This window comes from Impatiens glandulifera, chromosome 1, assembly GCF_907164915.1.
Source record: "Impatiens glandulifera chromosome 1, dImpGla2.1, whole genome shotgun sequence".
NCBI classification, from domain to species: Eukaryota; Viridiplantae; Streptophyta; class Magnoliopsida; order Ericales; family Balsaminaceae; genus Impatiens; species Impatiens glandulifera.
In genome coordinates, this window is record NC_061862.1 from 49,776,943 (window position 1) to 49,787,995 (window position 11,053).

Consider the following 11,053-nt stretch of genomic DNA (forward strand, 5'->3'; position numbering starts at 1 on the left):
CATGCCTTAACTTGGAGAGCTAGTTTTATTAGAAGCTCGTATAATATTTATGGGTGGCCATGGCTGATCATCTTTTCAAGCATTTGGGGGTGGCTATGTTCAAGGAAGGAATAGTGGTGGAGGAGATTTTGAGTGGAATGGAGAAGCTTGTTTCTGACATTGATGTTGTCATCTCCTTTGAATGGTAAACTAGCTATAATTATATATTAATTTTACCCTTTTCATTTCAATTCCTTTCAATCATGTATGTTAATTGATTAGGGGACTTGACATTGAAAGCTTGGAAATGCTAAGGCAAGGATGTTGAATAAACTTAAATTAATAAGGTTTTTGGTTTTTTATGTTTGATATTCTTAGAGAAATAATTAGGGGTGAGTGGGATAATCAAGAGATTTGGGTGGGAGCTATTTAATATTCACGATAATTACTTTGTCATTTGAAGAGTCAAGCATATAAAAAGTCTATGCTTTCTTATAAAGAGTTGTAATAATCCATTTGAGATGAATAAGAAAAATATATTTTGTCATCTTGTTACCAACAAATTGGTATTAGAGCTATTATGTGTGAGGTGAGCGTGAGAAAACCTGTTAGTCTCAAAAGAGAACGTCGCGGTGTGCGATGGCTGAGTGAGAAAAAAGAGCGATCGAGATCTTTGTGAGGTGTGTGTGTTGAGTGTAAACACTTGAGAAAAATAGCAGGTCTAACCAATGGCATCCCGCTACCCAAGTTGACAAAAGGCGTCAACTATGACAACTGGAAGGTGCAGATGAAGACCCTTTTCGGCTCCCAAGATAATTGGGATGTGGTTGAGACTGGGTATGAGTAACCGGAGAACACAGATGGGTATTCAAATGCCTAGTTGAACGCGTTGAATGTCGTTCGACCTAAAGATAGGGCGGTTTTGTATCTACTATACAGATCTGTCGACGAATCTGGTTTTAAGAAGATAGCTGACGAGAAATCTTTCAAAGTGGCATGGATATACTCGAAATAACAAACAAAAGAGACGAACGGGTGAAGCAAGTACGGCTTCAAACCCTAAGGGGCGATCTAGAAAGCATGAGGATGAAAGAGTTTGAAAGTATATCTGAGTTCATTACTCGGGTGGAGACCGCGGTGAACAAACTAAATTGGAATGGTGAGAGTCTTTTATCAAATCGAGTTGTTGAAAAGATTCTAAGGTCATTGACAAATAGTTTCGAAAATATCGTGTGCGCAATAGAGGAATCCAAGGATCTATCAACGCTCACTATTGAAGAGCTTGTTAGGTCCTTAGAAACTTCTTATGGTAAGTAATTATAATGACAAACTATAACAATAATGATAATGTTTATCGTGACTTAAACATATTTAACGAAACTAGCAGCCTTGTCGCCAATCTCGACAGCTCTTCCATTAGCGTAATCGACTTCGGAGATGAATCTCGACCAAAACCAATGTTCCTTCCACACAACCACTATTTCCTCAATCGGAATGTTCTTGGTTTCGGGTAAGAAGAAGTAGATAAAAATGTTCATGACTACAACCCAAAATGCAAAGAAGATGAACAACCCAAACTTGAGGTGACACAACATGTTTAGAAAGACTTGAGAAACCGCGAATGTGAAAATCATGTTAACCGACACATTAATACTTTGGGCAGCTGATCAAATCTCCAACGGAAAGATCTCACTCGGAACCAACCATCCCAATGGACCCCATGACCAAGCAAAAGCCGAGACATAAAGACAAATAAAGAGAACCACAACTATGGCATACCACTTGGGTAGTTCTCCCGGAGTCCCATTCACCCCAAATTTGGCACCAATACATGCCGCAATTACAATCTAAGGCGAAATAAACTCAAAAATAGTAAGTTTGGTGGTAAAATTAAGCAACTCTAATAAACTTTAAGTGCAAAATTTACTTACTTGACAAATCAACATTTGAATGCCACCTTCTAGGAACAAAGATCTTCTACCCCACTTATCAACACCGTAAATGGAAACCAAGGTAGCCCCGACATTCACCACGCCAGTAATGACGGCCGACATGAGGGAGGCTTCACTCCCAAACCCGATAGTCTTGAAAAGAACCGGGGCATAGAACATGATGACATTAATTCCTGTTAGTTGTTGAAAAAACGGGATGAGAATGGCCATTGTCAATTGAGGTCTATACTTGCGTTGCAACAAATTCCTCCACGGATGCTCCACTTATCTCGACTGCTCGCTAGCAGCCACCAGATCCCTCAGTTCCTCATGTTAGAAATAATGTCTTGAAAAAACAGAAAAATATATATACATACGATGTTACAAATAAATAAAAATAAAATAAGATATACGAAGAACAATATCACTGTATTTGATGGTTGATTCGAGGCATGTGTTAAACACATTTCCCTTAAAACAGTTCCACCGTCTCCTCGTGTGCTAGAGCTTGTCACAGATGGCTGTCTCCCAGGGTACAACGAATCTAGTAGTGATTCAGCACCGGAATCACTACACAACGAGCTTGATAACGTACCTGAACTATCACCGGGTTTCAACGGAAAATATCGAGCGAAGAACTCGAAGAACACTCACAAAACAAGAAGAAGACTTTTGGAATTCTAGAGTGAGAAAGATGAAGGATAAAGTATTTGTAAAATGAATAATGAATGGGTATATATTGCTGAGAATTAAACCTGTAAATAAAACCATCCAAACGTTTATTAGCAATAAATATTGCTCATTCATTTGTTAATTAATCCATAATTAATTAACATCAGCCTATACGTTGATTTGCAGAAATGCAATGTTAGACATTCAATTCTAATGCTAGCTAATTGAAGAGTCCATACGTTAGCCAATAGGCCAATTAAAGCTAAATGTTTATCCTAACATTATGCTTTAATTTTCTAATTAGACATTAAATATTAATTAAACAATTAATATTTAATTATAATTTGGATTAAATTCACCGTTAATTCACGTTTGAATTTGTGTGAATTTTATTTGATTTTATTTATTTACAATCTTATTTCCATTCATTAATGGAATTAGCTTAATTCCAACAATCCCCCACATTAATGGAAATTGAAAGATTAACCCGGTGAAAGGTTCAACAGTTGAATTCTACATAGGATAGGTAGGTGTAACCCTTTGAACCTTCCCTTGTGAAAGCATATAACTTTACTAGCTGATTAGTAGACTCGATGTCCTTGAACTATTCTTCTTTTTGTGTAAACGATTACACACTTTCACATAGAATTCTCCCTGATACATGTCAAGCTCTCATGGTTGTGTCCGTTTTGGCCATGGAACACGCGCCTGGTTCTGTGAGAGGGTCTAGAATTGAGTCGTGCAATTCCTTCAAAGCAGCCCCACTTCTCCCTCACATAGGTGATCTCTTTGTTCACAAAGAATCATTAAAAGCGATATGCCAATCCTCGTCAAAATATATATTGTTTCATTATAGGATTAATCCTCAACAATAACTTTCCAAGTTAGTACAATTAGGTTGTCCCATTGAACCTAGTTCTTGGGATCTCTAGTCTGTATAGGTTGGGTTTTCCTTCATACCAACTTATAGTAGGCTAATGTCTCAAAAGACTCCAAACTATCTCTCTATTCAATAATCTGATTAGTGGATCCACAATGTTATCTTTGACTTACATAGTCAAATTTGATAACTCCATTAGAGAGTATAGTCTAATGACATTACGTCTAAGACGTGTGTGTCTAGACTTGTCATTGACTCTAAGCTTGTCCAATTTCTAATTACTATCACAATAATTAGAAATTTATGTTGGTACATTCTTAGTTAACCTTAGAACATCTTCTAATAAGAAGCATAGTCATTCGTACATGCTTATCATTTAATTTTTTATGAAAATATTGTTTACTTGGCTAACTAGTAGACAAAATGTCTTTGAACTATTCTTCCTTCGTGTAAACAATTATATATTTTACATAAAAATATTTTATTTTTCAACATAAGTCAAAAATATAGATTATACCGTTTAATCTATCCATCATAAATTTCTTAGAAGATTTCCATACGTAGATTGCACTTCTAAGTGTAAACATATTCACTTAAAGACGTAAAGTCTTTCATTTAATAATATCAATATATCATTTGATAATAACATGATATTTCGTTTAGTGCAATTCATATCCTTTATGGATTTAATCATTTTTATCGTAATTTTCAACGATAAAAATATCATATAAAAGACACGTAATGAAATAATTTTCATTGTCTTCATGATATATATAATTGTCACATCCACTTTTTAATAAAAGTATGATTAAATTTTCATATCATTATTATAAAATTTGTTATAAGTCATATCAAGACTTTATAAACTTTCTTTTTCATTTATTTCATAAAATCCTTTTGAAGACATTGGTTCTTCAAAATTTTATGAAAATAATGTCAAAATATGACACGTTTCTTGATTTCAAAATCCTCAAATCTAAAATATCGATTTGAAAACCAACTCAGCAAATATAAACAAGATGTTTTCTTGTTATTTTATTTCTTTTTATAAAGTTGCGCAACTTTATCTTTTATAGAGAACATATTTCTCTAACAACAAATTATTTTTACATTTATCATAATATACACAATTATTTTTGTGTTATAATCAATAAAAATATTTGCCCACACATTCGTGTTGATATCCTTTTTAAATCACACACATTTGTATAATTTAAATCAATGATTTTTTAATCAAGAAATTGTCAAACTTTTCTTTTACAGATTTCTTTTGTTATACTTATCATACAATTGATAAGATAAATATATTCATAAATATTTAATTGAATAAAATATAAATTTTATACAAAAGATTAGAATGTTTATTCATATATAAATCATTATTTACATAATCTCTACATAAGAAATTAAAATATTTAATCAATTAAAATATTTATTTCAACACTTAATTTCTATAAAAGAAATTATAATATTTAATCAAATAAATATTCACCATATCACATGATTTCTACAAAAGAAATCATAATGTTTCAAGCATCTTTGGCCGAAGCCGCTTAAACATTTATTTTCGGTTGCACGTTTGCATATCGCAATATCGGCACGTTTGCCACATTATTCTCAAATCAAACAAGACTTTCCTTGTAATTATTTGATTTCAAGATTATCAAATTAAGTAAGTCTTAATGATGCAATTGAACAATGTATATCAGATATATTATATTAAACCAAAATTAATATATCCATATATATATATGATATTATATATTATTGCTTCTTTCATTTTAGTCACCACAATGACAAAACAACTATAATATATATAGTCAATAACATAGAAACGTAATCAGATAAATAATATGTCATATATATATATATTATTAAATAAATATATATACAACTTCATTTATCATTAAAAATACATGATAAATAATTAAAATATTAATTATTACACTTAATTAGAATGTTGATCATTTATCTTTAATCAAATATAAAACTAACTAATTATATAAATAAATATTCATGTCATCAATTATTCATTTCTTAATTAATTAGGTGACCTTTAATATTCTATAACAAATCTTTGTAAATCAAAAAACACATGTGACAAATTTCAAAATTATCTATTAAAATAAAAATAGATAGAAAATAAATCTTAATATATATATATATATATATATATATATATATATATATATATATATATATATATAAATTTCTAGATAATCATACTTACTATGAAAGAACATGAATCATCATATTATTAGCTAATATGCATGATATATATAAATAATTACATAGCAATATAATCAAATAAAACATAACTACAAATGTACCTCATGTCTTAATCGAAGTAATTATATTATCGTGTTATGAACGATAATCCACGTGACAAATCTAGGTGGATCATTCTCACCGAGATAATTCTTGCGAAAATATTTCGACTTACATAATTGTCTCTTTCAATACATGATTAGAATAAGTTCTAACACAAACAACTTATTTAATTTTAAGAAATTAAAATTTCTATACTCAATTAATTTCATAATTTCTACATAAGAAATTATAATGATTTCAACATTCATAATTAATGTCATTTAGACAAATCATGTTTTTTTTTAATAAGAAATCATTATCGACCTCATTCATCTCCAACATATAGAGTCATTTTAAAAGTCTGATTTCTACCAAGAAATTATTGGCTACCCATTCATCTCATAATTTCTACACAAGAAATTCGAATGGTTTCAACATCAATGACTAAAGTCATTTTAACTAGTCTAATTTCTATAAAGAAATTATTGACTATCCATTCATCTCATAATTTCTACACAAGAAATTGGAATAGTTTCAATAAATGACTAGTGTCATTTTATAACACATTTCTTATGAAAGAAATCATTGGCTCCATTCATCTAATAATTTCTATAAAAGAAATTTGAATGGTTCTCATCAGATTTCTATACAAGAAAATTGAATGGTTCCATTAAAGAAATCATTAGCTAAATGGGTTTGAATGGTTCTCATCAGATTTCTATACAAGAAAATTGAATGGTTCCATTAAAGAAATCATTAGCTAAATGAGATTCGAACTAGGGACCTTTCGCATCCTCACACCCTTGCGTCTGAACTTTGAACCACTGTGCCAATGCGCCATTTTATTATTGTATTACTGTTTACGACCTTTTGTCTTCTCTTCAGAGAAACTTATTTTTCTCATATTTTTGACTTAAACTCTGTCAAACAAAATTGATAACTTAGTATCATAATCAAACGGTAAATATATAAGACAATTTATATGTACAAATATAAATAGACTATATTTCGTTAATAATCAACATATCACATTCTTATTAAATATCACGCTTAATTAATTTAAGAATGTATATATATATTATAATTAATTATTTTAAAACTGAAACCATATGTTTCAATTATAATTAATTTAATTACTATTTAATATAACCACAAAATTTATTTTATTTTGAAAATTATAAGTTAACATTTTAGTTACCTTTTCATTTATTAATAATAATAATTCTAGTAACTCTCAAACTTTTAATGAAAAAGAAAACAAATCATTGTTTTCTAAATTATTTTCAAGATAACATTTGTATATTGAATATACAATTTTTTCTTGAGAAAATTTATATGTCAAACATATATCAGCTTATAAAATTAAGCTTTTAATAATACAAGAAAAAATATTAATAATTAACATTATACGTGTATAATAAAGACTTATCTTTATTAGTCGATTCTTCTTCTTATTAAGATGAATAATTTCAACTTGTCGAAATGAGTCATCATCTCTTTTGCAATATCGTGACTCATATTTCTGAAACATCAAAGACAAAGATTTTCAACGGCAAAAGCTACTAAATAACTTAGCACATGAAACTGTTTTAAGATTGTTAGAAATAATGTCTTGAAATAACAGAAAAATATATATACATACGATGTTACAAATAAATAAAAAAAAATAAGATATACGAAGAACAATATCACCGTATTTGATGGTTGATTCGAGGCATGTGTTAAACACATTTCCCTTAAAATAGTTCCACCGTCTCCCCGTGTGCTAGAGCTTGTCACAGATGACTGTCTCCCAGGGTACAACGAATCTAGTAGTGATTCAGCACCGGAATCACTACACAACGAGCTTGATAAAGTACCTGAACTATTACCGGGTTTCAACGGAAAATATCGAGCGAAGAGCTCGAAGAACACTCACAAAACAAGAAGAAGACTTTTGGAATTCTAGAGTGAGAAAGATGAAGAATGAAGTATTTGTAAAATGAATAATGAATGGGTATATATTGCTGAGAATTAAACCTGTAAATAAAATCATCCAAACGTTTATTAGCAATAAATATTGCTCATTCATTTGTTAATTAATCCATAATTAATTAACATCAGCCTATATGTTGATTTGCAGAAATGCAATGTTAGACATTCAATGCTAATGCTAGCTAATTGAAGAGTCAATGTTAGCCAATAGGCCAATTAAAGCTAAATGTTTATCCTAACATTATGCTTTAATTTTCTAATTAGGCATTAAATATTAATTAAATAATTAATATTTAATTATAATTTGGATTAAATTCACCGTTAATTCACGTTTGAATTTGTGTGAATTTTATTTGATTTTATTTATTTACAATCTTATTTCCATTCATTAATGGAATTAGCTTAATTCCAACACCTCATTCACATCATCGACACCTCTTATTCGACGTAACTTGTCCCTGGCCTCGTCGTGCTTGCCACGCTCGATCATTGAGTTGGGAGTTTCGGTAAGGAGGAGAGATCCGACCGTGATAATGATGGCGGGTACCATGGCACCGCCGAGACTATAACGCCAGCCTTCGCCGTTCTTCATTTTTGCAAAGAAGTAGTTGAGGATGTTGGCAACGAGAATACCGATTGTGATGGAGAGCTGAAATCCTATGTTGAGTGCTCCTCGGTATCTATATGGTGCCATCTCCGAAAGATACAATGGCACCGACTACATATACCAATTGTCATACACAAAATGAGTAAATATTCATGAAACTAAGAAGCATATGAATGTACAATTTTATAGTCAATTGTTTTTTTGAAAAGAATCCATGTAAACTAAATAAAAAATTGTATAATTAAATTAGATCAACAAACAATTGTACAAATACAAAAAAATTTGGACTAATTAAAGTTAGTAATGAGAGAAATTCTATTTTATCTTTGAGGTACGAAGAAAAGACTAAAAATTATTAATATTTAAATAATTTTTTAAAAAGAAAATAGAAAATATTTAAATATTTAAATATTATAGGTCTTTGTATAATTCTTTAAAATATTTTTAAAATAATCCAAAATTCATTTCACTCTCTTTTTCTTCAATCAACTTATAATTTATTAATCAAAATACAAAGTCTTTTATTTATTTATTATTATACATGACTTTATTTCAAATATGTTTTTTTCAAAATTTATATCAAAAGAGTAAGTTAGTATATAATTTATAAAACTATGTTTCATTTCTTATTTTAGGCAACCATAATTAACAAATAATATAAAATGATTTTATTAATAAACAAAATATATTTACTTTATTGATATTTAAATAATATGAATTAGTTTATATTAGTCTAAACCCAATAAAAACAACTTTATTATTATTATTATTATTATTACAAGAAATACCTGATTAGCAAATCCGATACCAAAACCTAGAAGAATACGACCGAAAATAAGCATCCAAACAGCCTGAGCAAATCCATTTATGAAAGCTCCGATCAAAAACAGAACACCTCCAGCCAACATAGATAACTTCCGACCCAACTTCCTCGTAACCGTAGATGCCACAAGTGACGAGATAAGTGCCGCTAAATACAAAGAAGACGTGAACAAAGTCAAAGTCTCGCTGTTAAACTTGCAATACTGGTTCACAGACTTGTCTTCATTCTGTTTCCTGTAAACCGACGGGAAAAACTTCTCCAAGAATGGATTCATAGAAGTAACTCCACCTATATATATAATTGATACAAATTAGAATCAACAAAAACCCAGTAAAAAAGATTGATCATTTAATTCGTTAGCTAAGTATAATACCTGAAATTCCAATATCGTAACCGAATATGAGACCGCCCATGGAAGCAACTATACAAGTGATGGTGACAAAGATGGTCAGATTTCCTGGGTATTCTTTCCCGTTGCCGGGACCGGTAGCAACGCCGACGGCCGGCATCTTTTCTTTACTTTGAGGGAGAGAGACAGAGAGAAATATTGAGAGAGAAATATTGAGAGAGAAATGAGGACTGAATTATTACTAAGAACTAAGAAGAGTATTTATAAAAGTAGGTTTTTTCATAAACAATTTTGTTAATTTAGGGACAGTGAGTTGCTTTTCATAAAATAAAATAAAAAGATGAACTGTCAATAGTCAATTGCAACCCAAATATGTAATAAATTACATTTATTTTGGACATAATTGTTTGAAGTGGAAGATATTAGAGAGTTTTTTTTGGATTATTTTAGTTTATAATTTAAATAATGTAATTAACTCTATTAAAATTTAGAGAGGATTGAGAGAAGGAATTTGAGCTGATTTGTTGAAAAATAATAAATTTTATTTCTATTTTCTCTCTTTTCACCTTTTATATTTTTCTCAGTCAGTGATGTGGTGACACGTCATTCTCTCTTACAACGGTTAGTTCCATGCTATACATGCAGTGTCTGTATCCATTAAGACAGCGTCACCCGCAGAAAGAAAAAAATCAACAAATGAGAAAGATAATTTTTCACTTTTGTGTATAGGTGTCATTTTATGAGTGAGATAGAGACACTGTCTATATGGTATCATCTCTTCAAATTCTCTCTTTATATCACCCCTCGTTAATATATTTTAAACAAATTCTATTATTTTTTTTATTATTTTTACTAAATATTGTTTGGATTTTTAATTGGTTTAATTATTAATTTTTTATTTTTTAAAAATGTAATAAATAAAGTAAGAGTTTGTTGGGTTGAGGTTATTTATAAAATGTTGATGGGTGAATATAAATGATGTAATTAATTAAAGAGCGAATGAAATTATGTTTATTTATAGTTATATTTATGAAAAAACTCAGCCAACAAATTGGAAGCATATTTTAGTATTGTATACTTAAAATTAGTGATATAGTTAGAATGATAGAAAATTAAAAAAACTCAAATCAAACTAGCTATTTTTATTTTTTATTTGTAGGGATGACAATGATTACTGTAGATATCAATTAACATTCATATATTTTTTTATTTGATTCGAAAAATTGAATTCAGGACTTGAATTCAATAAACTGGTAGGTAACCTTTATTATCCTAAGTTGAATAGAGGTTGAATCTACACGGTATGTTTCATTAAATATCATTTTTCAAAAACACTTTAAAATCATATATAAAGAATAATTTTTTTATAAATAGAGAGAAAATTTTAAAGTTTATTGAAAAATGAGACAAACCATTGAGACATACTGTCACAACCCTAGTTGCTGACTCTCGGCCTGGCTAACTTGAGTGGAGGCCAGGACCGAGAGGAGGTGCCCAGAAAAGAGCCAAGTGTGGAGCTCGGGCACCA

The 11,053-nt window shown here is 29.9% G+C and overlaps 1 pseudogene; it reads right to left on the minus strand.

The window, feature by feature from the left end:
* Positions 1 to 1,340: 1,340 nt before the first annotated feature.
* On the minus strand, positions 1,341 to 9,721 carry LOC124920719 (annotated as a pseudogene).
* Between the last annotated feature and the right edge of the window lie 1,332 nt (positions 9,722 to 11,053).